Below are 27,171 nucleotides of genomic sequence, written 5' to 3'. Positions count from 1 at the left end.
TTGACTCCTTGCCCGGTGTCGCGCACCGCCTTTGTCTCTGTCTCTGCCTCTCCTCGGATCTCTGTTGGTGAAGCACCCCCCACCCCCACCCCGCCCCCGCAAAGGAACACACACCGGCAGAATCCGCCTTTTCAATAAAAAACGACAACTGGGAAACAGAGTGAATTAAAAAGCATTAACTTAAAAACAATCCATGTGTCTGTAAATGCGTTCCAAATGGCAGCCCTTCGGCGGGGGTTGGGGGAGAAGGGGGGACGGGTCGGCCATATGTTCTGGAGCCTCAGACACAAAATACAGGGGGCTCAGCGCCACGCGGTGGACCCTTCCCGCTAGCCACCTGGGACAGCAGAGTCTAGGGAGGGGGACTTCGTCTGTGCCCTCACCCTGGCAGAGCCCCCCCACCTAAATTCCTGGTCCCTCCCATGATTCCGTCATCTGCTGGCCCCTCCTACCCCGATGCCTCCAAACCTTCCTGTGCTGATCTCAGCTCTCCCTTCGCACCAGCCCTCACCAGCCCCCACACACAGATTCCACCCCCTTCCTTCCCCACCCCACCGCACCCCTGGTCTTGGACCCCATACTTCCGCACCCAGGGCCTGCCCTGCCCCACCCCCATTCTGCCCTTCTGCCCCTAGACCACCCAGCAGCCCTGGCTCGGGGAGAAGTGGTTAGAACAAAGCTTTCCTTGGCCTGAAGAAATTCTCCAGGGAGCCGCGTGGAGAAAGGGAGCTCCCAGTCCTGGTACCTGCAGCCTCTCTGTTCTCCCAGAGGACATCGAAAGTTGTATATCTGAAGGCAGCGTAGCTCTCCAAGCATAACAGAAGTCAGTGCTGTCCTTTGAAGCCCTGACTTTGAGGGGGAACTTCCCTCCCCTCAAAGTCCATCCTGCCACCCTACCACTCCTGGCAACCATCCTCTGCCCCTCTGCCTGGGAGTTGGAAGGATTGGAGAACCTCAAACAGGGGCATAATTAGAGAAGAGGGGACTGGGCAGGGTGCCCAGATTCTGCCGCCCCCTCTTCTCAACTGGCAAGGACATCCTAAGACTATAAACCAGACAGGAGGAAGATCTGGATTCTTAGTCTTGCTCTGCTGGTGACGATGACTTAAGATTAGAATAGCGATAATATTAACAATCGTCATCATAATATAGCAGCTAACATTTGTTGAGCTCCTTCCGTGTGCGTGCCATACATTAGCGCACAGAAATCACTAATAGCTGGATGAGTTTGAGCAGTAGCTTGCCCTGCCCGGGCCTCAGTTTCCCTCTCTGTAGCAGGAAAGGGTGGGACCTCCAGGCTAGACAGTGAATCTGAAACGTCTGTAATTGAATCAAAATCTAGACAAGGTGTATCTGTTGTCACCATTCCTATCTGTTCAATAAAGATATAAGGAAGCCAACTAGGAAAAAGTTCAGAATTATTCTGTGTTCTTGAAAGAAAATGAAAAAGCCATCCCTTTTTAAAAAATCCTAACAGTTCTCAATCAAACTGGTCTTTTTCCTAAGAGTCAGCAAGGTGCCATTTAATTTTATTTTTTTATGATAAAACTGTTCTTTGTTCATTATACAAGGGAACATTTTAAAATTCACCACACTACCGCAATATCACAAGCCTCACCCAGTGGCTTGTCAGATTCTGGGGGAGCCCGGCATGAGGATTTATATAAAACTCCCTGGTGATTCTGATAGAATTCTGATTTGCTTGATTTCTGAATCTGATACCAGCTATCTTCTCCAGTGTATCATTCACATATAATCCCATACCTGATTCTGATTGAGAACCACTGAGGTTAGGTTCTAAGAATTTTTGTTCCTGCAGATTTAAGCAGCTTCCCTGTCTCCATGCGTATCCTGGTCCAGGCGGCCTGTGAAGGGGATGCACCACATGCCTGTAAGTCTAGGCAAGTGTCTACATGCACACATGCAAGTGTGTTTCCGTGTGTGTCTCTGGGCATCTGTGAACAGACGTGCTGGGAGCACATGCGTGTCTCCAAGGGTGGGTACCTATGCCTCTGGGTGAATTTGTTGTGGCTGTGCCTCAGCATCACGTTTACATACGTGAGGAGACTTTATGCTCGTGTGTGGATATGTCCTGTGTGCCTGCATTGGTGAGCCTGCCATTTTCTGAGGCCTCCAACAGAGCAGGAGTTTCTGTGGAGGAGGAGCTCCATCCAGGCCCCTGAAATGCCAGTTGAGCAGTCTCCAGGACCCAGAACTCACAGTCAGAGCTCCTCTCCTGGTTGGGGAAGAGGGACGATGATTTTGAGCATAAACATGGATCTCTGTGCTGAGCATTCTAATTCTGCAAGTCAAGTACAGAGCCCGGGCAGCCACCAGCTAATTAGCCACCCTGGGGTGGGGGGGGTGGGGGGAGGGAAATTGCCTGTATTGGAGTGGATAATGTGTTTGCCTGTTTCCGTAGGATCCTTGACCGACTGAACACCCCCCACCTCCCTCCTGCTGTATCCCACGGGCCTGTCTCCCCGTGCCCCCAGCTCAGAAAGATGGTGCAGTGTTTGGCTCTAATACGTCGGCTTTTCAAACAGGCCAATTGCTAAGCAAATGTCATTTGGGCTGAAGCTTGGAAGGCTCTAAATGAGATAAATGATTCATTTGAATAGGTGAAGATGGGTCTCCTGCTGGATGAAGATGAGCGAATCAAGTTCCCCACGTCAAAGAGAGGCTCCATGTCCCCTCTCCAGGCACACTGTGCTCTCAGGCTGGGGTTCCTCTGCAGTGTAGAACAGGCAGACCTGCAGCTAAGGATCTCGGGCTTGACAGATCCCTGGTCCCAGAGAGCCTCCAAGCCCCTCTGTCTGCTTCCTTTCAGCAGCTGCTATGGGCTGGAAGGAGCAGGAGCCCTGCCAGGCTGGGCTAAAGGGCAGCTGCCTACAGCAGTCGGAGTCATGCCCTTCCCAGGCTTGTATACACATGTGTACACATATCACACATGGATCACTTGCACAGGCGGCCTAAGCCCATGACGTCAACCTGTGCTAGGCTCTCAGGCACACACAGGTCTACACGGAGGCACACACTAAAGTATGTAAGCTCCTGTGCCACCACTGTTCTGTTTTAACTTACAAGACATAAGTGGGCATTAAGACAATATACTAGTTCATAAGCAGATACAGATATGAATTAACAGATGTCACATACAGATACTGTTATGGACTGAATATTTGTGTCCTCCCCCCAAATTTATATGTTGAAGCCCCAACCCCCAATGTGATGGTATTAGGAGATAGGGCCTCAGGGAGGCAATTAAGTTAGATGAAATCATGAGGGTGGGGCCCCTATGAAGGGATTGGTATTCTTATAAGAAGAGGAAGAAAGATGAGAGCTGCTCTCTGTACCCTGTGAGGTCACAGTGAGAAGGTGGCCAAGTGCAAGCCAGAAACAAATCTGCCAGCAACTTGCTCTTAGACTTTTCAGCCTCCAGAACCGTGAGAAAATAAATGTCTTTCGTTTAAACCTCTCAATCTGTGGGTTTTTGTTATAGCAGCCCAAGTAGACTAATACAGGTGTGAACTAGGAATTACGCTTGCACACATTTGCAAATATTAATTCAGGTATCAGCAAAAATTACTGATACACTTCTAGATGGGGAGTAATGGGTGTTATCCCTACCACTGCTTCTGGAATCACTTACTGAGCTCTCACTGTGCTGTGTTTTACAGAGGTAATTAGCGCCCGTTATTCTCAAGATAGTCCCCTTCCCCCTGAGGGAGACATGTATTAGCTCCCAGAGAGCCTCCAAGCCCCTCTGTCCACTTCCTTTCAGCAGCTGCTATGGGCTGGAAGGAGCAGGAGAGATTAAATCTTAAATAAGGTGCTCAGAGTTAGTTGCACAACTCTACAAGGTAGAGTTTGGATTTGGACCCAGGTCTCCTGACTCCCTGGTGGCTCAGACAGTAAAAACTCTGCCTACAATTCAGGAGACCAGAGTTCAATCCCTGGGTAGGGAAGATCCCATGGAGAAGGGAATGGTAACCCACTCCAGTATTCTTGCCTGGAAAATCCCATGGACAAAGGAGCCTGGAGGGCTACAGTCCATGGGGTCGCGAAGAGTCAGACATGACTGAGCAAGTAACACACTTCTAACTCCAATATGCATGATCTGTTGGGAATAAGCGGTGAGCCTCGCCCTCCTGCTATGCCCATGAGGCCAAAGCCTCCATTCGCCAGGGCCACGTGGCTTGTGCAGCTCTGAGCCTTATTACTCAGTCACCATCATCGGTGCGTGTAGTTGTCTCCAGGAGTCCTACACAGTTCCCCAGGCTCAGATCCACAGGTATCCCTGAAATTGTTAAAGAACTGGTTGTGACTTTCGTACAAAATAATGACCATGATCAGAACAATAACACAAACTGGTTTTAATATGTGCCCAGCTTAAATGACAGGTTCAGCTCCCGTGTTGACAGTTTCTAACGGTGTAAGATTATTTTATTCTCCATACAAAGTCACTCCTCAGATTAATGTAGCTCCGTGTTTTTAGTCAATACTGGAGTCATTTCAAGGTGCATTTGGACAGGATCTCTTAACTGCAGCCTCCACATCCACACCCAGATAGCTCATTCACAGCTTAACAGGGTCCAGGGTGTGTTCTGTTTGCCCTGACCTACCTCTCTTGGGCTCCCACATCCAGTCCTCCTGAAGCCCCTCATACTTGTCTAGAGCTCTCCTGTGGATATTCTGGAGTTTCCATCAACCCCAGACCAGAGAAGAGCTTGGAGAAGCCCCACAGAAATGTCACATTCCTTCATCCCTGGGCCAGCACCCTGGCTGGCTCCCTTGGAAGAAAAATGAAGGTCCTCCTGACAGGCAAGCATAAATATTTTCTTTCCCAGCCTGGTTCAGATGGGGATACTTTCTGTTAATAAAGTGGCAGCTGGCTATCCGGGAGTGTCTAAACGTGGCCTTCCCCGGCAGGGAGCACGTGATCTACCTCTGTTCACATCCCCAACAGATGACAAGACTTTGCTGGCCTTGCGCCTTTCAGGAATGTGCCTCAGATGGCAGAGAGCAGGCAGGGAGCATTCATGTCACACCAGTTTTGTCTTCTATCTCTTGAGGGCCTGGGAGGAGTGGCCTGAGTTTGCGGCTCTTGGCAAGCATGCCTATTGGGAGCAGGGCCATCGGGCGCCCTACATCACACGATGCGGCTCTATTTATGGGGCCGGAGGGAATGTTGGAACAGGCTGGGTTGTCCCCCTTTGAAAGGTGCTCAGACCAGAAAGGGCAAAACACGACGTAATGGGAAATCGTGCTTTTCTTTGAGGCATGTGGCCTGGAAATGGAGCTGCAAGGCCCGGAAAGGTTTTGAAATAACATTTCGGGCTGGAGCCTTCCCTGCCCCCACCTGGAAATAGGTGTGAGGATGGAAAACAGGGCGCCTCTCCTCACCACTCGTCACCAGCCAGCGCTGTTTGAAATGAAAACAAAAAATTCTTCCTTTAAAGAAAATGTGTTTTCCAAAGTACTGTGAATTCTCCCCTTGACTCCCAAAGCCACAGACGGTGGTGTGAAGGCGCAGTTCGCAGCTTGAAGCTTCGGAGGCTGTTTTGGGAAGAAGGAAGGCGCCGCTGTTAGCGTGCAACAGCATCACCCTCCTGGGTGTTGGGAATAGCTCTATGCAACACTGGAATTCAGTCAACAAGCATTTAACGAGCACTAGGCCTCTGGGGGGTGGAGAAGGAAACGGCAACCCATTCCAGTGTTCTTGCCTGGAGAATCCGTGGACACAGGAGCCTGATGGGCTGCTGTCCATGGGGTCGCACAGAGTCGGACACGACTGAAGTGACTTAGCATGCATGCATGCAGGCCTCTGGGGGAGGGCTTCCCCGGTGGCTCAGTGGTAAAGAATCCACCTGCAATGCAGTAGACTCACAGGAGACGTGGCTTCAATCCCTGGGTCAGGAAGATCCCCTGGAGAAGTAAATGGCAACTCACGCCAGTATTCTTGCCTGGGAAACCCCATGGACGGAGGAGCCTGGCAGGCTGCAGTCCACGGGGTCATAAAGAGTCAGACATGACTGAGTGACTAAATAACAAAAATAACAAACACTCCTAGGGGACAAAAAGACACAAAGATTTCATGTCACCTGGTTTCAAATTTCTGCTGTATCTGGTTGTCTGGGGAAAGTTACCCGACCTTTCTGGAGTGTTGGTTTCCCCATACATAAAATGGAGCCAATAATGGATCTCAAAGGACTGTTATAAGGACTCTCCTGAAGGCTGTGTATCAAAGTGTCCACTGCAGCACTTGGCTCCTCAGCAGGTTTGCAAACTGTTCGAAGTTGGTGAAGGAGCACTCAGAGGTTTCCTGTGCCTATAGAACGGGGCAGAGCTCCTTGCTTTTGTAGTCAGTACCTTCTGGGATCTGACCCAACTGCTTCTCTCACCCAGTGGCCAGGGTTCTCCTACTGAAGTCGGCCTGCCGGCAAGCCCAGTCTACCACAGTCCCTCTGCTCGTGCCACCCAGCTGCCACCCCCACGTGCTTGTCCATGCTGTTTGCACACCCCCCGCCCACACCCTGAAACAGTCCCCTCCCTCCTCACCACAACTTTAAACCGGATGCCTTTGCTTCAGGGATAATAGTAACTACCACTTTCCGGGTGCTGTGCATCAGACACATCTTATATGACATTTTACACGATCAGGAAAGACAGAATCGAGAGAAAACAAAAGGGGGATAGGAAAGAGTTTCCAGAAGAGGAATGATGTGGTCATAGTTATCATAGAAGAAAGCACCCTGGATCAAAGAGGCATCTGGGGGTCAAGAGGAGGCTGAGAGGTCAGGGAGAAGGCTAGGGTGAGGAAGAGGCTGAGGGTCAAGGAGGAGGTTGTTGCAATGTCCAAGCAAGACAAGATAGTGATAGCAGCTTTTAGGCAGAGAGAAGAGGCTGGATTGGAGACTTCACTCCATTTATCCATTCAGTATATACACATGCAGTGGGCACCTATCTATTCATTACGTATTTAGTGGGCAGGCTATATGCCAGCTGCGGGGATACAGCAGGGAACAAAGCAAACCAAAACCCCTGCCCTCCTTGAGTCGGCATCCTAGCAGGAAAAACAGGATCAACAAAATAAGAAAAATCTTCAGAGCATTAGACAGAGGAGCCTGGCATGCTGCAGTCCACAGGGTCACAAAGAGTCAGACGCATGAACTGAGTTGCTCAGTTCAGGACAGGCTTCCCTGTCCATTACCAGCTCCTGGAGCTTGCTCAAACTCATGTCCATAGAGTCAGAGATGCCATCCAACCATCTCATCCTCTGTCGGCCCCTTCTCCTCCTGCCTTCAATCTTTCCCAGCATAAAGGTCTTTTCCAGTGAGTCAGTTCTTTGCATCAGCTGGCCAAAGTATTGGAGTTTCAGCTTCAGCATCAGTTGCTCCAATGAATATTCAAGACTGATTTCCTTTAGGATTGACTGGTCGGATCTCCTTGCAGTCCAAGGGACTCTCAAGAGTCTTCTCCAACACCACAGTTCAAAAGCATCAATTCTTCAGCACTCAGCTTTCTTTATAGTCCAACTCTCACATCCATACATGACTACTAGAAAAACCATAGCTTTGACTAGATGGACATTTGTCAGCAAAGTAACGTCTCTGCTTTTTAATATGCTATCTAGATTGGTCATAGCTTTTCTTCCAAGGAGCAAGCATCTTTTAATTTCATGGCTGCAGTCACCATCTGCAGTGATTTTGGAGCCCCCCAAAATAAAGTCTCTCACTGTTTCCATTGTTTCTGCATCTATTTGCCATGAAGTGATGGGACCGGATACCATGATTTTTGTTTTTTGAATGTTGAGTTTTAAGCCAGTTTTTTCACTCTCCTCTTTCACTTTCATTAACAGGCTCTTTAGTTCCTCTTCACTTTCTGCCATAAGGGTGGTGTCATCTGCATATCTGAGGTTATTGATATTTCTCCCAGCAATCTTGATTCCAGCTTGTGCTTCATCCAGACTGATATTTCACATGATGTACTCTGCACATAAGTTAAATAAGCAGGGTGACAGTATACAGCCTTAACATACTCCTTTCCCAATTTGGAACCAGTCTGTGGTTCCAAGTTCAGTTCTAACTGTTGCTTCTTGACCTGCATACAGATTTCTCAGGAGGCAGGTAAGGTGGTCTGGTATTCCCATCTCTTGAAGAATCACAGTTTGTTGTGATCCACACAATCAAAGGCTTTGGCGTAGCCAGTAAAGCAGAAGTAGATGTTTTTCTGGAACTCCCTTGCTTTTTCGATGATCCAGTGAATGTTGGCAATTTGATCTCTGGTTCCTCTGCCTTTTCTAAATCCAGCTTGAACATCTGGGATTTCACAGTTCATGTACTGTTGAAGCTTGGCTTGGAGAATTTTGAGCATTCCTTTGCTAGCATATGAGATAAGTGCAATTGTGCAGTAGTTTGAACATTCTTTGGCACTGCCTTTCTTTGGGATTGCAATGAAAACTGACATTTTCCAGGATAAGTGTTATGGAGAAAAATCAAAGCAGGGGAAGGAGATATAGAAGGAAGAGTTCAGTGACAAAATTATAGGTGCAGAGCCACAGAAAGCCTTAGGGTAGCTTTTGAGCAAAGCCCTGAGAGGGCCAGCTCTGCAGATGTCTGGGATACCCCCCAGGCAGAGGGAAACAGGAGTGCAAAGTCTCAGGGCAAGCATGTGCCTGGGGGAGAGGATTAGGAGAAGAGGTCAGAGATGAAAACAGGGCTGGATTATAAGAGACCTTGTGTATCCCAGTAGCCTACCACGCTCCTCCGTCCATGGGATTTTCCAGGCAAGAATACTGGCATGGGGTGCCACTGCCTTCTCGGAAAGACTCCTGAAGGCACCCTGAAGTCAGGGGTTTGGTGATATGCCTTGGGAAGGCCCCTTTCCCATTCTCACCCTGATTCGTCACTATGGAGGTTATGAGTAGTGCTGCATGTGATTGTAAAAGCTTTGAGGTTTACTCCATGCGCTGAGCAAACAATCAGACCTTGCAATGCCCAGAGATTCTCCATGTTAAAGTCTTTAGACCTTTCTAAGTCCAACTTGCAGTTTTGGAGGTGCTGGGATAGTGGTGCTGACCTCAGGTTGCAGAGGACCCAGCTCACTGGCCTGGGAGCCCCTCCCACCTAGCCTGCTGCCTCTGTCCCCAGAGGAGTCGAAGCGTTGACTTCTGGCAACTCTGGCTTCTCGGCCTTGTCCTCGTGACCGTAACTCCAGATCATGTGATATGGATACTTTCTCTTGTCGCTGATGAGTCTTTACTCATCATTCCTTCATTTGTCCTCCTTGATATTCATTTATATATTCATTCCCTCCCTCAGTCTGCTTGCTTAGCCCTCACTCACTCAGTTATTTACTCACAGTTTTCTTACCTCGTGGCATTTATCACAAGAGAAACTAAATAAGAAATGAATTATGCAACTCTCTGTGTTAGCCTGACTTCTCAGCTGAAATGTAAGGGCATGAGGGCTGAACGCATGACTTATTCCCAGCTGTCACACCAGCATCTGGCCCACAGAACATGCTCTAGGGACTTCCCTGGCAGTCCGGAGGTTAAGACTCACCTTTCCAGTGCAGGAGGTGCAGGTTCAATCCCAGATCAGGGACTTAAGATCTTCCATGCTGTGCAGTTAAAAAAAAAAAATCACATACTCTATAAATAAACTATTGTATCCATTCATTTACTAATGCTTATTGGGGCTTCCCTGGTGGCTCAGAGGTTAAAGCGTCTGCCTGGAATGCAGGAGACCCAGGTTCAATCCCTGGGTCAGGCAGATCCCCTGGAGAAGGAAATGGCAAGCCACTCCAGTACACTTGCCTGGAGAATCCCATGGAGGGAGGATCCTGGTAGGCTACAGTCCATGGGATCACAAAGAGTCGGACACGACTGAGCGACTTCACTTTATTCATTCCTTCAGGTATTTGTCAAACCTGTGCACGTGCCAAACTCTGGCCCTCGCATGTTTTAAAAGAAGAATCGGAAAGAAGAAAATATAGAGAAACACCATCTGAGGCTCTGTCATCTATCCATTCCATTTGTCTGTTCACGCTCTGATTCTTCAATAAACACTTACTGCTGTCACTTGGTACCAAATCTGAGCTGGATATTGCTTTACTCAAAATGATCAAGGGAAGGTTGAGGCTGGGTTGGAGTTGGGCCTCAAAGAACGGATACAATTTTAGGAATGGCAGGAAAAAAAAGTAGTCACGGTGAAGGAACAGCATGACAGAGGCTGCAACAAACATCACAGGATTCTGGCTGCAAATACTCCCTTCCTGGTAGGTTGCTAAGAGCTGTCTGCTATCCAGATAGCAGTCAAATCACGGAGGGTTCTGCTTGCTGGGCATACTTACCTGGAGGCCCAGTGGTTAAGACTCCATGCTTCAGTGGAGGGCCTGAATTTGATCCCTGGTCAGGGAACTAAGATCCTGCATGCCACACAGTGCAGCCAAAAAAATTAAAAAATTAAGGTTTGTTGTGCTCCAAGGGAGAATGACTTGAGTCTTTCATTTCCAGTTGTGCAGAGGCCAGTGGGGCAAGCAAATACTGAATGTTTTCAGCAGGGTGTCCCTGGAGCAGTATGACTTCCTTTTTTCCCTGAGAGAAGGAAAAGGCCTTCAAAAATGGCTTAGATTTCCTATGCTAAGTCGCTTCAGTCATATCTGACTCTTTGCAACTCTGTGGACTGTAGCCCACCAGGTTCCTCTGTCTATAGGATTTGCCAGGCAGGAATACTGGAGTGGGTTCCCTGCCCTCCTCCAGGGGATCTTCCCAACCCAGGGATCGCACCCATGTCTCTTACATCTCCTGCATCAGCTGCCAGGGTCTTCACCACTAGCACCACCTGGGAAGCCCCAAGGTTCTCCAACAGGATCCAAGTGGCTTTTACAAAGCTCTGTGATGGCTTTAATGCAAATGAATCAGAAGTTTGTGAATTACATTTCCTCCCCAAAACACGTAAGCTAGTGGAAATCAGGAGAGTGCTTAGGTGTAGGAACCTATGTGTCCAGGACCCAGTAGAGCCTCCTCAGTCTCTCAGGCAGAGACTGAGGGTTTCTGTGGGATTGTGGGGAGGAAGGGCCCAACCCTGGACACCCAAATCCTTTGAGATCACCTGTGGGCCCATATTAGCACCAACCGATGCACTAAGGAGGTGCCAGCTATGTGATGCCATAGTTCCAACCCATAGACTTGGTTCTTAACAAGGACAAAGGAGGCTCAGCCATCTGATTCTGCAGGTCCTCAAGTTTTCTGGGCCCTGTAGGGCCCTGGCAGAACTCCTGGCCTCCTCTTGGCCCCTTGACTGGACAGAACTTTCTCCTGGGTCTAGGTCTCTAGAGGGGATCAGATCCTCTGGCTAGCCAGGAAGGAGATTAGACAAAAACAATGGGATCATTTCAAAACATCCTCTCATATGTGATAACATTCAGCTAACAAAGCACCTTCATAATCAGTATCTCATTTGATCCTCATAAGAAACCAAGGGAATGGAAGGTGGTGGGGAGATTATAATTCCCATTTACTTACAGGTGAGGAAACTGAAGTACAGAGACTTTCCCCAAAGTCACTCCTCTGAAGGGCCCATTGCATCAAACCTCCAAAGCAGTAAGAGCATGGCATCCTTGTCCAGTGAAGACGGTGTCCTGGGTAGAAAGAGCAGTAAGTGGTTCCTGTGGTTGAGATGGGCCATTGGAGGCTGTGATCTTTCCTCCTACCTCCTAGTGATCTGTGGTTGGAAGGCAAGGCAGCAACTTGCAGTGGGGTTAGGGCTCAACAGTGAGGGGGATCAGGGCTCTGTGTGTGGCCTGGTCTGGGTTCAGCCAAAGCAAGAACCAGAGTCCAGGCCTCCTGACCCCAACCCAGTGTTATCGCCTCTACATCTGCCCTGACACTGACCTTGCCAAGCCCACCCTATATTTGCAGCCTCCCTGCCTGGAGTGAGAGGTCGTGAGAGAGAGGCCTCTCGGGGTGCTCTCAGGGTCTGGGCTGTTGTTGTGACCAGGTCCGAGCTCAGCATGTGAAGGTGGACAGCGAGAGCAGGAAGTCCCGGGGCTCCAGGGGTGGGGCAGGCTCGTCAGGAAAGACAGAGGGCACTAAAGCCATCCTTAACTGACCCACCCTCACCCCTCAACTTCCTCCTCTCCAGCCTGGAGGTTCCCACTGCTTCACATCTTGTTGACTTTCGAATTTACAAGGTGTGCTGATTGCCAAGGCCCAGGGATGATTACACACCTGGACCCACCTTAGGAAATCATCCTTCTTGGCCTGGTCCCCACCAGCAGCCTGGAGGTGGGGCAGGAGCACAGGGTGGGATCTCTCAGGTGCTGTGGAAAGTTTAAAGAGGAAAACAATGAAAAAGACAATAGCAGAGAGAAATCAAAGGCAAGTTCCATTTTTCTGGAATGAAAAGAGGGAGGTTTCAGGGTCAACTTGATTGATGGTCGTGCTCTGAAACTCGGCTTTCCTGATGCCACCTCTGATTCCATCAGGGCTCAGGCTGGGGGAGGAGGTTTATGGTGTTTGCTTGGTTTATTGGCTCCTCAGAAGAGGATATGAGGGCCCAAGCAGGTCTCTGGAGACAGAACCCCTCGAAAAAAAAAGCCAAGATTTATGGTTTCCGGAAACTCTCAAGGTTACTGAGTTGGGCAGAGTGGGCTTTCCTCAGCCTCAGGTTTAAGGGGTTTGGGAGGTGCTGGAGGTAAAGGAAACCCCAGAATTTTGGGGAACCATTCCCCTATATATTTCCTCTTCCATCGCCTGCCTTGAGGCTCAGTGAAGACTCCACGATGCTGGTGATCCCATGATTTCCTCCATCATTGTGACGATGGGGCAACTGAGGCTGGATTGCTGGTGAGCCTGCCCACGTTGTACAGGATCAAGTGTCAGGGGAAAAGCACAGCCAGCTCCCAGCCAGGGGCTCTCCCTCCCTGAGCTGTTGCCACTAGAGTGACCTTTGAGGCCAACTGTAAATCCTGGAGTCAGAAAACAAAAAGCATTTTGGGGGCTCTGGCCTGGGGCTACCTCTGTGTCACCCCACAAAGACTGGGGACAGTAGTCACACAGCGGGGCTCAGCAAGGCGGCTGAGGTATCCGTCTACCCCTGCATGTGACCAAAGCAAGGGTGCCTGACCTGCCAGAGAGTGCCCAACTCCGCCAGGCCTGTGGACACCAGCCCTGGCCACCACACGGCTCTGGACATAAATGTTTCGTTAGCAACCTTGCTTCACAAGTGCGAGAGGCTGGTTCCTGACGTGGCCTTATAGCCTTCTGTGGCCCCCGTGAACAGGGTAAATTTGATTTCTGGGCTTAATTAAGGGATATGCCATAAATATTCATGCAGCAGAATGAGCCCCAGCTCACAAGTGCAGCTGCTTCCCGCTTGGGGGAAATTAACATCGTTTTCCAGCCCATGAGTAATGAGGCTCCGCTGCTGGAAAGAGGAGCCTTTTTAACAGCCTCTCCAGGACAGAGAGAGTGAGCCACACTCAGAGGCACCCACACACGGGGAGCCACCCCTCTGCCTCTCCAAAGACTCAGCTCTGCAGGGAGTCCCCACCAGGGTGCTCAGTGAGCAGAAGACCCCTGAGCTCTGTCTCGAGGACCGCAGCCAGCAAACTGTGGCACGAAGACCAGAGCCTCCTGCCACCTGTTTTGTGTGTGTGTGTGTGTGAAGGAAGTTTTATTACAACACAGGCACACCTACTCACTTAGCTATTGTCTACGACAGCAGAGCTGGGGAACTGTAACAGAGAGCTTATGGTTTGCGTGGTATACTAAGGTGCTTCAGTCATGTCCAACTCTGCGACCCCATGGACTGTAGCCCACCAGGCTCCTCTGTCCATGGGATTCTCCATGCAAGAATACTGGAGGGGGTTGCCATGCCCTCCTCCAGGGGATCTTCCCAACCCAGGGATCGAACCCGTGTCTCATGTCTCCTACACTGGCAGGCAGGTTCTTTACCACTTGCGCCACCTGGGAAGCCCCTGTCCGGCCATTCACAGAAAAAGTGTGCCCACTCCTGCTCTCAAAACTTCTCATCCATTTTTTTTAATTAATAAAAGTCCCATACTATTGAGCTGTCTGGAATTCCAGGAACATGGAGCCGTTTTAGAATCATGTGGCCTGAGACTCCTCTGCACACAGACTCTGGAACCAGTGTCCAGTCTCAGCTCTGCCTCTTCCTCAGCTATAGGACTGTGTTCAGGTTACTTGTCTTTCTCTGCCTCAGCTTCTTTATCTACAAATTAGAGGCACCTACATGGGGAGAGAATCTACAGGAAAGTGGAGCTATGTACATGTATGGTGGATTCACTTTGCTGTACAGCAGAAACGAATACAACATTGTAAATCAACAATACCCCAATAAATCTCTTTTTTTAAAAAAAAATCGGGGGTAATAGCAGTTCTGATCTCATGGAGTTGTTGTGAAGATTAAGTGAGCAAATATTTGTAAAACCCTAGAAAACCATTTGGCACAAGCATCATGTAAGTGTGCTGTTAAATAAATGGAAACAGTCTCCGATTTCAGAATCCTCAAGAGTAGAGAATTCTAACCCCCTAATCCGCCTGCTAGACCTTCCTCTCCGTGGCAACAGGGAAAGCCTGCAGGTTTCTGACACTCCGCTAAATGCTTTACATGCATTATCTCATTTAATCTCCAAAACAACTCTTTGAAGTAGGACTTACTGCCAATTTACCTATGAGGAAATTGAGACTTTACGAAGGTTAGGAGGCTAACCAAAGGTCACCCAGGGTGAATTGCAACGTGGGAACGTGAGTCCAGGTGTGCCTGATTTCAAAGCCGACTCCCAGATATTCCCACCTCTCCCCCAGGGCCATGATCCCTCGTCCGTACCTGTCACAGGGCCCCCCAGCCCCTGCTGACACATGCTGAGACAGGGCACTCACTATCTCTGGAGAGATCCCACTGGAATACGCTCTTGTTCTGTCCACCTCTTGGTCTTAGTTCTGACTGTCCGCTCCAGGCTCTGAAAAGCCCTGGCGGGAGGATGAGGCCACTTCTGGGGCATCTCCCAACTTGCTGGGAGCAAGCAGTGGTCTGTGCTGCAAAATGAAAGTGTCAGTCCTGTCTCACTCTTTGCGACCTCGTGGACTGTAGCCTGCCAGGCTCCTCGTCCTTGGGACTCTCCAGGCAAGAATACTGGAGGGGGTTGCTGTTCCCTTCACCAAGGGATCTTCCCAACCCAGGGATCCAACCTGGGTCTCCTGCATTGCAGGCAGACTCTGTGTCTGAGCCATCAAGGAAGCCAAGCGTCCACAGCAGACTAGACCTGAGTGGAAAGACTAAGCTCCTTTGGACAGAACACTCTTCCAGGAAGTCCTCTTTGGTGCCGACAAGCAGCAAACACCTCCCTTTCCCCTCACCCCTGCCTGAGCCATCACCTTGACGAGACCAGAACCAGGCCCTAGTGTGAGACTTACTATGTTAACCCTGGGGCCCTGTGACCCTTGTATTCTTTCGCTTGCTTTCTAACTTTCCTACAGTTCCGTGGCACTGCAATGCTCATCAAATGCTTGTGGCATCACCCTTATCCTCATAGTATTCTCAACCTGTAGGTCATTATCATTCCTATTTGTAAGATGAGGCACCTGAGACGCAGAGGGAGGCTAAACGGGAAGGATGAGAGGAAGAACCTTCTGCGTGCCAGGCATCGTGTTCACCCTTTGCCTCACTGAACCCTGAAAATAGAGGTAGCCATCCCACTCTACAAAGGCGGAGCTTGAGGCTCTGAGAGGAAACTGGACTTACTTCATCATAAAGCACACACAGAGTCAAACTCTAAGGGAGGTTTTTTTTTTTCCCCTGTTTTCCAGATGTGTAAACCAAGGCTCGAAGCCGGGTGGAAGCCGGGTGGCTTATCCCACAGGGAGTCAGACTGGAACCAGGCCTGCTGGCCGTGGACGGAGAGCTCTCGCCCAGCCCAGCCACCCTCGCACGGCCCAACACGCATCCTTTTGGGGAGTGGAAAAGGAAACACTGGGCCCTTTTACAGGGTTTCCGTGTGCACGATGAGGAGCCCCCAAGGATGGCCGGCTGGCCACGGATGGGAGGAAGAGTTTGTTTTTCCTGCAGGCCGCTCCGGAGCCTTTCAAAGGTGTGAAGTTCCACGGCCTGCAGAGGCTGACTCTGCTGGCTATCCAGAGCCGGCCCTCCCCAGGCTCCAGCCCTGCAGACCTGGCCTCTTCATGCGCCCCCAGTGGGAACTCCCTCCGGCCCACCTGGCCTCTCACTCGCTGAAAGGCTGCAGAGTGACAGGCCAGAAATTCGACTCCGATGTTTACTCACCAAACATAGAGCCGGCCCTCTGGGCTCTCCTCCACCATCCAGACTCTCTGCTACCTCAGGGGAAGAAAGGGTTTGCAGCCCACTCCCAGGCTCGGCATACCTAGCACGCACACCTCCAGAGACTGGCCACGAGGAGGAGCTTCCAGGCTGGCCCTGCAGCAAGAGAGAGTCTGGTTAGACACGAGGAAGAACTTTCTGCCACTGAGGGACATTCAGTTCAGAGACAGGAAATGTCCTGAGTTCTGTGCTCTCTCAGTAAGGACGCCGGGTTCCTCTGCTTGAGCTTCCTTTCCTCACCCCTACAATGAGAGGTGAGACTGCTTGATTCCAAGTTCTAACAACACTGTAATTCTGAGAGTCACAGCGTGAGACAAGGGGCTGGAGAGCCAGCTATACCATCAACTGACTGTGGGAACATGGGCAAAGCTACTGTGCTGCTCTAGACTTCAGTCTCCCCATCTTTAAATCGGGCATAATTATCAAAGAGTAGTTCCAAGTTAATGGATACCAAGTACACTGTCCAGTATGTTCTGTGAAGTGCTCTACACGAGAAACTAGATCGATTCTCTTTTGATTCTTCCTCTCTCTCTTACTTCTCACAAGCAGGAAAGTTACTATGTCCTCTTCTCTCCCTAACCTGTTAACTGAGAAATGCTTATAGATGGAGAGGTTGCCCCTTGTTTTATTTGAATTTAGTTTTCTGTTTAGTGCAATTAATACAAGTGGGCCCAGGAAGGTAGTGGGGCCATGGGGAAATACCCCCTCAGGTGGCTCTTAGAAGACTCTGGAATATTCCCCCGCTGGAGAATGTCTGGCTGGGTGTCTGTGAGTGTTGGACAGGGGGTAGTCCATGGTCACAGTCTTACTGGACTGGACCAAAGGGTCATTTCTTAATGTTTCCACCTCTAGACAGGCCAAGTTGTTGACTGCTTGAGTAAGGCAGAGCAATTGTGTCTATGAACTGACTGGCTGTTTTCTTATGTCATAGTCAAGGAAGTTGCATGGTTGCTTTTAAAAAACTGAACTGATGTTGTCGTTTTTCTGTAGCCTCTCTTCCCCCATCATTTTTATAACTAGATTGACTGTTTTGGTTGTACTGACCTGTTGTTTGTCTAAACTGACCCTTTGTTGGAAGAGCTGAGCTGTTGTCTGTCATGAGCATTGGGCACTAAAGCAGCTGGCTGGGGGCTGACCCCACAGGATATTTTGGCTCAACAGACAGGTCCGGGGTCTGTTGTCAAACCAGCTGATACCAAACCCACCCCTCAACTTTCCTGCCGACGTCGGCCTTTCCAAAAAGATCCAGTCTTAAATGTTCCAGCCATAAACCCCACACCGACTGCCCCAAGAACACACACAATGTTGTTGAAAATTGGCCTTCACATCGAGAAAGCAGAAAGCCTGACTGAGGAGCTGGCAAATCAGCCCACTGTCTGTCCTGCAGCCTTACAGGGCAGCCCTGCCTGCCTGGCTGTCCATGTGGCCCGAGCCTTCCAGTCTTATTCCTCATCTGCGTTAGGGGGATCACTGAGCCCGCAGCACAGCCCCCTCATTTGCCTCTTTAACTCACTTCCTTTCATTGCTGACAGGTCCAGGGACTTTCAATGGGGCCCTGACAAGAGAGTCCTTTACCCTCTTTGCCCCATTCACCCTGCCCACCCCTCCTCGGCCTTTCAGACTCCCAGTGAAAGGGACTTGTCCACAAATTGGGGATTTGCCATTGTCCGCTTTGTAAAGGCCCTCCATTTCCCTGGGCCCCACCCCGCCAATCCCCAGGATCAGTAGGGGTGGCCCCAGAGGAGCTGTGGATGTAACAGGACACAATACACCCACACTCTGGCTTAGAAGCAGGGCTGAAGCCTCAGAAACTCAGACTTGGCTTTGGGGCAGGAAGACGATATTCTGCTATCCTCCTGCCTGCGTCCCCTCCCCATTTTATAGGCAGGGAAACTGAGAGTCACATAGCAAGACCTCTTGGCACCCAGCTGGCCCTCCCATTAGCTCATTTCCACTCTGTTTCTTTCTTATTGAGAAGGCTACAGTGTTTGCCATTTGTGCTAACCCAATATGCCGCACCATTGAAAATGTGTACAAAAGCTGCCGTCAGTAGTTGAAGAAGTTTGGGGTCGTGGTTTCCTTGTTTAGCATCAGAAATCAAAAGCTAGAGCCATGAAAACAGTAATTCTTGGATGAACTGCCTCAAAAATAAATAGAAACAGTGGCCTAATTTGAAATTCAAGTCACTAAAAGGAAACAAAGCCAAATTGTTCTTTTCCTGTTTCTAATATTTTTGCTCCCACATTTAGATTATTTAATCCAACTTCCTATCTCTAGGTGGGCCTAAGAAGGCCCAGAGAGGAGGTCTACTTGCCTAAAGGCACACAGCAAGTCTGGGCTAGTGCTCCTGGAATGTCCCTGGAGTCTCTCAGGGAAGTATTTCGGTTTGCAAAAATTTTTGGCTACTTTGAAACGGTATTTCTAGAACCAGCTGGACACTGCAATTTGGTTTTGGGGCTTTGGAGTTTCTAAATTGATTTTTAAGAAAAGATTTTACATTGGTAAAAGGGGTTGTTTACAAAGTTTCAGCTATGGGGAAAATCACAAGATCTCTTGGCATTTCTAACCCAAGCTGTTCTTCCCTAAGGAGCCTTGGGGCGCTACAGATGAGGCTGAAATGGGGATTCTGTGCGTGAGCTGAGCCAGAGAAAAGGATTTTCAAGGAAGGTAGCCTCCAATTTAAGCAGCCACTAGGCAGAGTCTCTCTTTACGGGGCTTGATAAAAAGCATGAGGTTCCAAATTTAAATGGTCTCTGCCTAGTCCTTTTACAGAGTTTTGGGATAAATTCTCTAGGAAGTGAATGTTTTCTAAGTACCAGGGTGACTCAGGCTGGCAGCTCTGCTTTGAGAGTATTCCTGACATTGTAATGAAATCCTGAGTATTACCATTCACCCCCTGCCATACATATACTGTCCCCCTCTGAGGATTTATGGCGGTGACAAGATCCCATATCTCTCCAAACCCCAATGAGGACATGATAATATCATCATATCATCAGCTCATCACTGAACCATCCTCATCCACTCAGCTTCTGTCACCCCCCAAGACTGATAACCATCGGAGGTTGTTAATTCCCAGCAAATTATCTAATCCACATGTTGTCTGATTTGTGTAAACCCCAGCCCATGAGGATCATAAAACAAATAAGCATGAAATGGTTTATAGTTTCCAATCTCCTCTCACCTAGATAGGCCACACTCCCAGTCTCAGCCTCGGCTGTAGCTCTCACGTCAGAAGGAATGGGCAGCCGAGGTTCAAATCTGGACCTGTCCGATGCTGTTTCTGGGACAGAGGCCACAGAAATACAGACACACAAGTCTGCTCCTCCCTCTTGCTCCCCACCCCAAAGGGGCCAAAGCTTCATTTCAGCAATACGTTAATCATTGAAACAGCAAGGTACCGGCATGATGGGTTAAGACACTGGATGATTTGCAGAGACCAAAGCAAACTGTCCTGGAAAAAAACAGAGGGTAAAAGGAATTTGTAACGATGAGAGACAAAGCAGAGAGGAGAGGAAGGAAAGGGGGTCCGCAGCTCAGCGAGACACAAGGAACAAAAAAATTAGACTGCGTTGTCTAGAGAGAAGTACAGGAGTGTGTGTGCGTGTGTTGTAGACTTAGGTGAAGATTTGGGCAGGGCCATGAGGAGGGCTAAATGACCTCTAAATCCCTTTTTGCCTCTAAAGTTCATCAAGGCTATGGCTAAAAGCCTATAATTCCAAAATTCTGTAATTCACAGATCCTATACTTCTCTAACAAAACAGGCATTCTGAGTCTAATTCTCTGTGATTCTAAGAGTCTATAATCCAATAAGTCTGTAATTATAAACTGCAATGACTGTTAAAGTCTATGGCTTTCTAATTTCACCATTCCATGATGTCAATGTTCTGTGATTCTAAGATCTTATCACTCAGTGTTTCCTTAATTTAATATTCTAACATTTCACCATTCCTGCATTCTATGACTCTAAAAAACCATGATTCTAGATTTCCATAAATTTATCTTCCATATTTCCAATGCTCTACAGTGCTCTGCTGCAGCTGCTGCTGCTGCTAAGTCGTTTCAGTCGTGTCCCATTCTGTGCGACCCCATAGATGGCAGCCCGCCAGGCTCCCCCGTCCCTGGGATTCTCCAGGCAAGAACACTGGAGTGGGTTGCCATTTCCTTCTCCAATGCAGGAAAGGGAAAAGTGAAAGTGAAGTCGCTCAGTCGTGCCCGACTCTTAGCGACCCCATGGACTGCAGCCTACCAGGCTCCTTCGTCCACGGGATGTTCCAGGCAAGAGTACTGGAGTGGGGTGCCATTGCCTTCTCCGCTACAGTGCTCTAGTATTGTAGAATTCTGCTTCCATAATCCTAAACTTGCATAATTCTAAAGTTTTATGCTACTAAGGAACTAAATCATTTCTGCAGTTCTATAAATTACTTTAAGAATTCTAAAAAAAGAACTCTTAACAGTCTATATTTCTGAATATATTCTAATAGTCTAGGTTTCTAAGATCCTACAATGCAAAGATATTTTTATTCCAAATGCTATAGTTGAAGAATCTATAATTCCACGATTCTTAGTTCCATGATTTTAATATTGTACACTCATAATTTCCAATATTTCTCATGGGGTAGCAAAGAGTCGGACATGACTGAGCAACTGAACTGAACTGATGATTTCATTATTATAAACATAAAGTCGCTTCATCTACAAAGTACATGAATTAAGTTGAAACTGAATCAAGTGACCAGCACAGACGTCCTGTTTCGGGTTGTAGTGTCACCAGGGCCACTGGTCTTTCCTTCTCAGCGAAAGAGCCTGGGCTCCTGGAGCCGCTGCAAGACAAAGGCGCACGGAGGTGGGGCCAGGCCCAGTGTCAGGCCCGGGAGTGGCCCCCATGCCTCCAGGTGGCCCCTCTTCAACAGCCCCGTTTTCAAACATCTGCCAGCGTTTGGGTCCCGATTGCTGTCCTTTAAAAGTACCCCTCTCCCTTTCTTGTTCTCCATCAAGGGCTCCCATGACAATCATTTCAAGCAGCTAATGAGTTTCAGATGGCCTTCAGGAGCCCGGGACGGATGGAAGCTGGGGGATAAGGGTTCTTAGGCCGAGTTTCATGGGCAGGGGGAGGGGAGGGGTGGGAACGGGGTGGGGTGGGGGGGTGGTCAGAAAGAAAAATCTTTTGTAGCTGAAGTGTTACTGGGCCTACCCACCCCTCTGGAAGGGAGCCCTGTGGTCACTCTGCCTATTCCTCTCTGCTCGCCCATACTACCTCTCTGGTGTGCCAACCAGCGCCCCCTTCCCTGACTCCTCACTCACTGTTTTGAACTTGGGTGAAATAAAACATTACGACCAAGATGGATCACTCACCTACTGAGAGAAGCAACTTCGCAAAAGACAGACACGATCCTTGTCAGCAACATCTTCTGGGACTCTGTCACTGTCCAGATGTCACCTCCGGGTAAAGCTCTAAGCTGCATCACACTGCCTGGCCCAGAGTGGGGCTGGCTGGGGGCCCTGGGAGACGCAAGCCTGCAGCTTCCTCCTGTAAACTGCTGACCCCTTTTGGATCACCCTTGCCCGCCCCCTCCATGGCTGGCCTGGGACCAGCACCGGGGGCTGATTGTGACCCCAAAGGGCTTTTCCCCTCCAACACCAGGGGACATGGGGAAACCAGAGGCATGAGAGGGGGCACCCCGGCTTTCATTTCCGTGACACAGGGAGACCCAGGAGGCAGCCCGTGCCCAGAACCTGGCCGGGATTACACAGTGGGTTCTTCGGGCATTCTCCCTCCGGCTGCCTGGGAACTTCCGCTGCTTTCTAAGTCAATTCAGGAATCAAGCGAGCAGAACACTGAGAAAGGCTCTCCAGGGCGGTTCAGAGGAACTCACACACTCCCCAGGCCCACCGGGGCCATTCCCGTCCAGGAATGTCGGGGGGACATTTCTGCAACAGGATGTGTACAGTTTCGGGTTTGGAGAGGGGGTCCCTCCTGGCAAGGGAGACCAAACCGTATAATTAAGTAACTTGCCATTTCCTTTAAGATATCAACAACAACCACCACGTTCTCCCCGATGCCTAAACAGGACAAATCCCGGGTTAAGCAGTTCCTGGTGGTCCGCTCTCACACATGTGCGGAGGGAGGGACAAACCCCCGCCTGGAAGCTGGCCTCCCGACTTCCCAGAATCCCCCGCTGCCGCCGCCGCCGCCTCCCTCACCCGACCGCTCCCCCACCCCCTCCCCCGGTGCAATTAGGGGTAATCTTTTGTTGCCTGGAAAGTGTAAAAATCGCCGGCTTCTCTTTTTGCATGCATAATATCCATTTCCCCTCCAAGTGCGTTATTTGGTTTGGGAATTACATCTATTTACAAGAGTAGATGTTGCACAAAGGTTGTGTTTATGTGGAAAATTATATCGGTGACACGGGCTGATTGGCACGTGGAGGCTGGGAGAGCAGGCCGAAGAGGCCTTCTCATCAGCTTGGAATAACAAAATGATTGTATTTTCAGCAAAGCTAATTGATCACATACCTCGCTGGGCTATCTGTTTACTCAAAGGCCATCCAGGCCCTGGGAAGGTGGACAGGAGAGAGCCCCGGGCGGTGGTCACCACCAGACCAAGCCAGCCTGCTGAGGCGTTGGGGGTGTGGGGGCCGAGCCAGGGGTCGGGAGGGGTCGTGGGGTCATGCGGTGGGCTGAGAGGTGGGCTGACCCTCCTCAGACCCAGCTCTGCACTTTGTGGCCTTTTGACAGGGCCCCGGAAGTCCTTGTGGGACACGGAAGGTGTGGGAAGAACAAGTCAGAGTGGGATCAGTGGTCACTCAAGGAAAAATGGTTTATTCCCTTTCTCTCTTCTGTTTGAAAAATGGACCCATGAAGAGTTTTTAAGCTGATGCAGTGCTGGCTGCCCTGGGTCCTAGATGGTGAGAGCCCTGGATGTGGGTGTCTGTCTTGACGAAGTGACCCTGTGGGTTTCAAGACTGTCTTTGCTCTTCTCCAGGGAGCTCTAGATCAGGGCCCTGGGTCCGAGATTGGATGGGAGGCAGGGGGCTAAGGGACGGCAGGGGGCTAAGGGACGGCAGGGGGCTAAGGGACTGGAATGAGGATTCAGTGCCAATTCTGCAAACAGACGGAAAGCTGAGCCCAGCCCTCTCTGACACCCTACCAGAACAAAGAACTGATTTCTTACTTTAGGGGAATAAGGCGCTTATTTTTAGGTTTATGACTAGCATTCCTGCAGCCCCACCCCCACCCCAGGGATGAATCAGTGTGTGAGAGGTCCCCTAAGGAGATATCAGCTCCCCCAAACTGACTCAGGTAGGCCAGGCCTGGGGACGGAAGGGGTGGGGTAGCGGGGGAGGGGGTGTGAGCAAACAGCTCAACCCCTAAAAAGGACCAAGTTAGACTTGCATTTCCTCATCAGCATTAAAACTGCACTTGTGTGGGGGCAGAAAACAAAAGTTAAATATGTTAAATAAGTGCTTGAATGGAAAATGACCAATTATTCTAAAAACAATTAGTTGGGAACTAGTCAAGGAACTGATTAATTTACCACTCACTTTGCAAACACTAAGTCCGTTTGAAAACCACCCCCTTAAAATAACCTGACATTCCACCCCCCACCCCCCATGCCCACCAGTTCAGTTCAGTTTAGTTGCTCAGTTGTGTCCACCTCTTTGCAACCCCATGGACTGCAGCACGTCAGGCTTCTCTGTCCATCACCAACCCCCGGAGCTTACTCAAACTCATGTCCATTGAGTTGGTGATGCCATCCAATCATCTCATCCTCTGTCTTCCCCTTCTCCTCTTACCTTCGATCTTTCCCAGCATCAGGGTCTTTTCCAATGAGTCATTTCTTCATATCAGGTGGCCAAAGTACTGGAGTCTCAGCATCAGTCATTCCAATGAATATTCAGCACTGGTTTCCTTTAGAATGGACTGGTTGGATCTCCTTGCAGTCCAAGCGACTTTCAAGAATCTTCTCCAACACCACAGTTCAAAAGCATCATTGCTTTAGCACTCAGCTTTCTTTACAGTCCAACTCTCACATCCATACATGACTACTGGAAAAACCATAGCTTTGACTAGATGGACCTTTGCTGGCAAAATAATGTCTCTGCTTTTTAATATGCTGTCTAGGTTGGTCATAGCTTTTCTTCCAAGGAGCAAGCATCTTTTAATTTCATGGCTGCAGTCACCATCTGCAGTGATTTTGGAGCCCAAGGAAATTAAGTCTCTTGCGTTTCCATTCTTTCCCCATCATTTGTCATGAAGTGATGGAACCAGATACTGTATTACTCAGATGGCTGGTTATTCTGCACACTTCCAGTTGGCATCATTCAAACTACTCGTCACTCTTTACTAACAACTAGGTACAAGCACTGTCCCCTGGTCTGACAGGTTTCAATCATGGCTTTGTGTCCTTATTGCTAATCAATTTCAGATTTAGTCAACTTTTCCTAGATTGAGGATTAAAAATGTTTGGGGACAATCAATAAGGATCCCCCTGGAGGGCTCCTAAAACCCTCACGGACCGCTGAACCCAACAGCCTTGTTTTACAAGTGAGGGAACTGAGGCTGAGAATGTTCCAGTCTTTGCTAATCCCTGCTGATGACATGTGGGCCAGGGTTGTGTTTGGTCTGGGGGTCCTCAGATCAGGGGGATGTTGAATAAATTTCAGGTGCTTTTTCTCCAAGCTCAACCATGAGGTTTTTCACCTCTCTCCAGGTCTGAGTTGAACAAACTCCAATTTGGGATGTATTAGGTGTTGTTGTAATAACCTCCTGGTAGCACTGTATGTGTATGTGTGTATATTTGTCCACCCTGCGTTTCAAAATCTCTGGCCCTTCCGAAAGACAAGCAGTTTATTAATGTGGTGCTCTCGGAATTGTTTTTTAATTGGAAACATTTTGCAATGAAAGCACATTAATAAAACCTGAATCCAAATCAAACTTCTCTGTGTATGTTATTTTTACTCTGCAGTCAAATACTTTTATTAGATTTAAAACTTTTACCGTGCTTTTTATCTCTGGCTGTATAATGTTCTACAATTAAAAAAAAAAAAAAAGCCCAATGACTCCAAAGTCTGGCAAAATAATATACTTTCTTGGATGTCTCTGTGTGTTGCCAATTAGCTTTGCCGTGAACGCAGGCCCCCATCCATCACCCGCCTCTGGGTGGCTGTAATGGAGACCTAATTTGTTTCATATGCCCCGTGATCTCTGAGCCATTCACCGGTGTCTCCAACCTGCTGAGGAACTGCCAGGCCAAAGGAGAAATGAATGACAAGGAAAACCCAAGACAAGCCAGAGGGACCCCTTATCAGGACGGGGCCCAGTTCTGCTCATCCAGTGGGAATACTCAGCCTCTGTGCCTCCAATTTCTTCCTCCCAACTCCCCCCATCCACCCTCTCCTCTCTCCTCCACTTTTTCTCCCCTTTTATGACCCAACTCAGAGCTCACAGGTGGGGAGGCCTAGAGTGGAGAATGGAAGACTTCTCCTTTCCCTTCGCCTTCCCGGGGCTGACTGTTGCCCACTCCCCCTCTCTGCCCAGTTCCCACCCCCTCCCACCTACTCCTTTTACAAGCCCGACTTTTAAACCCCCAGTTCCCTAGGAATTTTATGAATGCTCGGCACAAGCCAAAATAAACTCATAAAGAAAAAGTTTCTAAAGAAGGTCATAGACCCGTACAGCAAGTGCTAAGCGGTAAATACAAAAGTTCTCCGGGTCGCTGGGAGCTGAGGTCTGGGTGGCAGAAGGTTGGGGCAATGGAGGGAAAAGGGGGAGGGGAGGGGGGGTCAGGAGTGAAGGCTTTCTTTCCTCTCCTGAGAGGAGAGGAGAGGACTCCCCAAACCTCAGCCTCACTGAGTCTTTATTTGAAAAAATAAAAGCTTAAAAGCTCTGTTAGAGTTTGACTTCTCATTTTATTGAAACTGTACCCCAGAGAGGTAAGGCATTTATCCAAACTCACACAGCAAGCCGGCCTGTCCAATGCCGAAGCAGGTACTCGGTCTCCCAGTCTAGAGGCTCCCCTCTCTGTGTTACTGATACGATGAAGGAAGGAAAGGAAGGGTCTTCAGGGCAGAACCTTTTCTGGACCTCGGAGTCATGGAGCTATCTGTTGAAATTCTCTGGACCAGCACTGTCCAGAACTTTATGCAGTGACGGAGATATTCTATATCTTCGTTGCCCAATACAGCAGGCAACTGGGCTTCCCTGGTGGCTAAGGGGAGAAAGAATCCGCTTGAAATGCAGGAGATGCAGGAGAATCGATCCCCAAGTTGGGAATTTCCCTCAGAGGAGGGCATGGCAACCCACCTCAGTATTCTTGCCTCCAGAATCCCTTAGACAGAAGAGCCTGGCAGGCTATTGTCCATAAGCAACTGAGCATGCACGCGGAGTAGGCAATCACCACAAACGGCTATTTAAATTAGATTAAATAAAAAATTCAGCCTTCTAGCCTCGTTTCAAGGGCTATCATACTGGACCACATGGATATAAAACGTTTCTGTCACGGTAGAAAGTTCAATTGGATAGCAGTGTTCTCAGATGTCAGCGTGGTTGGCCTTCAAAGCCATCACCATGGTCATGATGCAAAATGGTTCCTCTCTCTGGGCTTCCGTTAGCCTGAGATCTTCCATACTCTCATTCCCTAAAATGACGCATGCACCTTGGGGGCTATAGCTCCAACTCTCTTTTCTTTCCACCTCCATGATATCCAGTATGATATGAATTCCTAATGAAGGCTTAGTCTCAGAAGCTGAGAGTTGGAAAGGCCTTACAGGGAGTTTAACTGAACCACTCCCAGGGCAGGAAT

General features: G+C 49.2%; 1 long non-coding RNA gene and 1 other non-coding gene across 2 annotated transcripts; one reads left to right on the top strand and one right to left on the bottom strand.

The window, feature by feature from the left end:
* Positions 1–1,512: 1,512 nt before the first annotated feature.
* LOC121819228 (uncharacterized) lies at positions 1,513–22,372 on the bottom strand. Its single transcript, XR_006059474.2, has 5 exons — positions 21,723–22,372; positions 11,900–16,463; positions 11,531–11,646; positions 9,567–9,624; positions 1,513–4,300 (listed from the first exon to the last, which is right to left on the bottom strand). It is a non-coding gene; the product is annotated as an uncharacterized LOC121819228 (long non-coding RNA).
* On the top strand, positions 9,705–9,777 carry TRNAS-GGA (transfer RNA serine (anticodon GGA)). Its single transcript has one exon. It is a non-coding gene; the product is annotated as a tRNA-Ser (tRNA).
* Positions 22,373–27,171: the final 4,799 nt, after the last annotated feature.

Source organism: Ovis aries, chromosome 1 (assembly GCF_016772045.2).
Source record: "Ovis aries strain OAR_USU_Benz2616 breed Rambouillet chromosome 1, ARS-UI_Ramb_v3.0, whole genome shotgun sequence".
NCBI classification, from domain to species: Eukaryota; Metazoa; Chordata; class Mammalia; order Artiodactyla; family Bovidae; genus Ovis; species Ovis aries.
The sequence above is the reverse complement of the archived record's forward strand: the minus strand, read 5'-3'. Positions and strand labels throughout refer to the sequence as shown.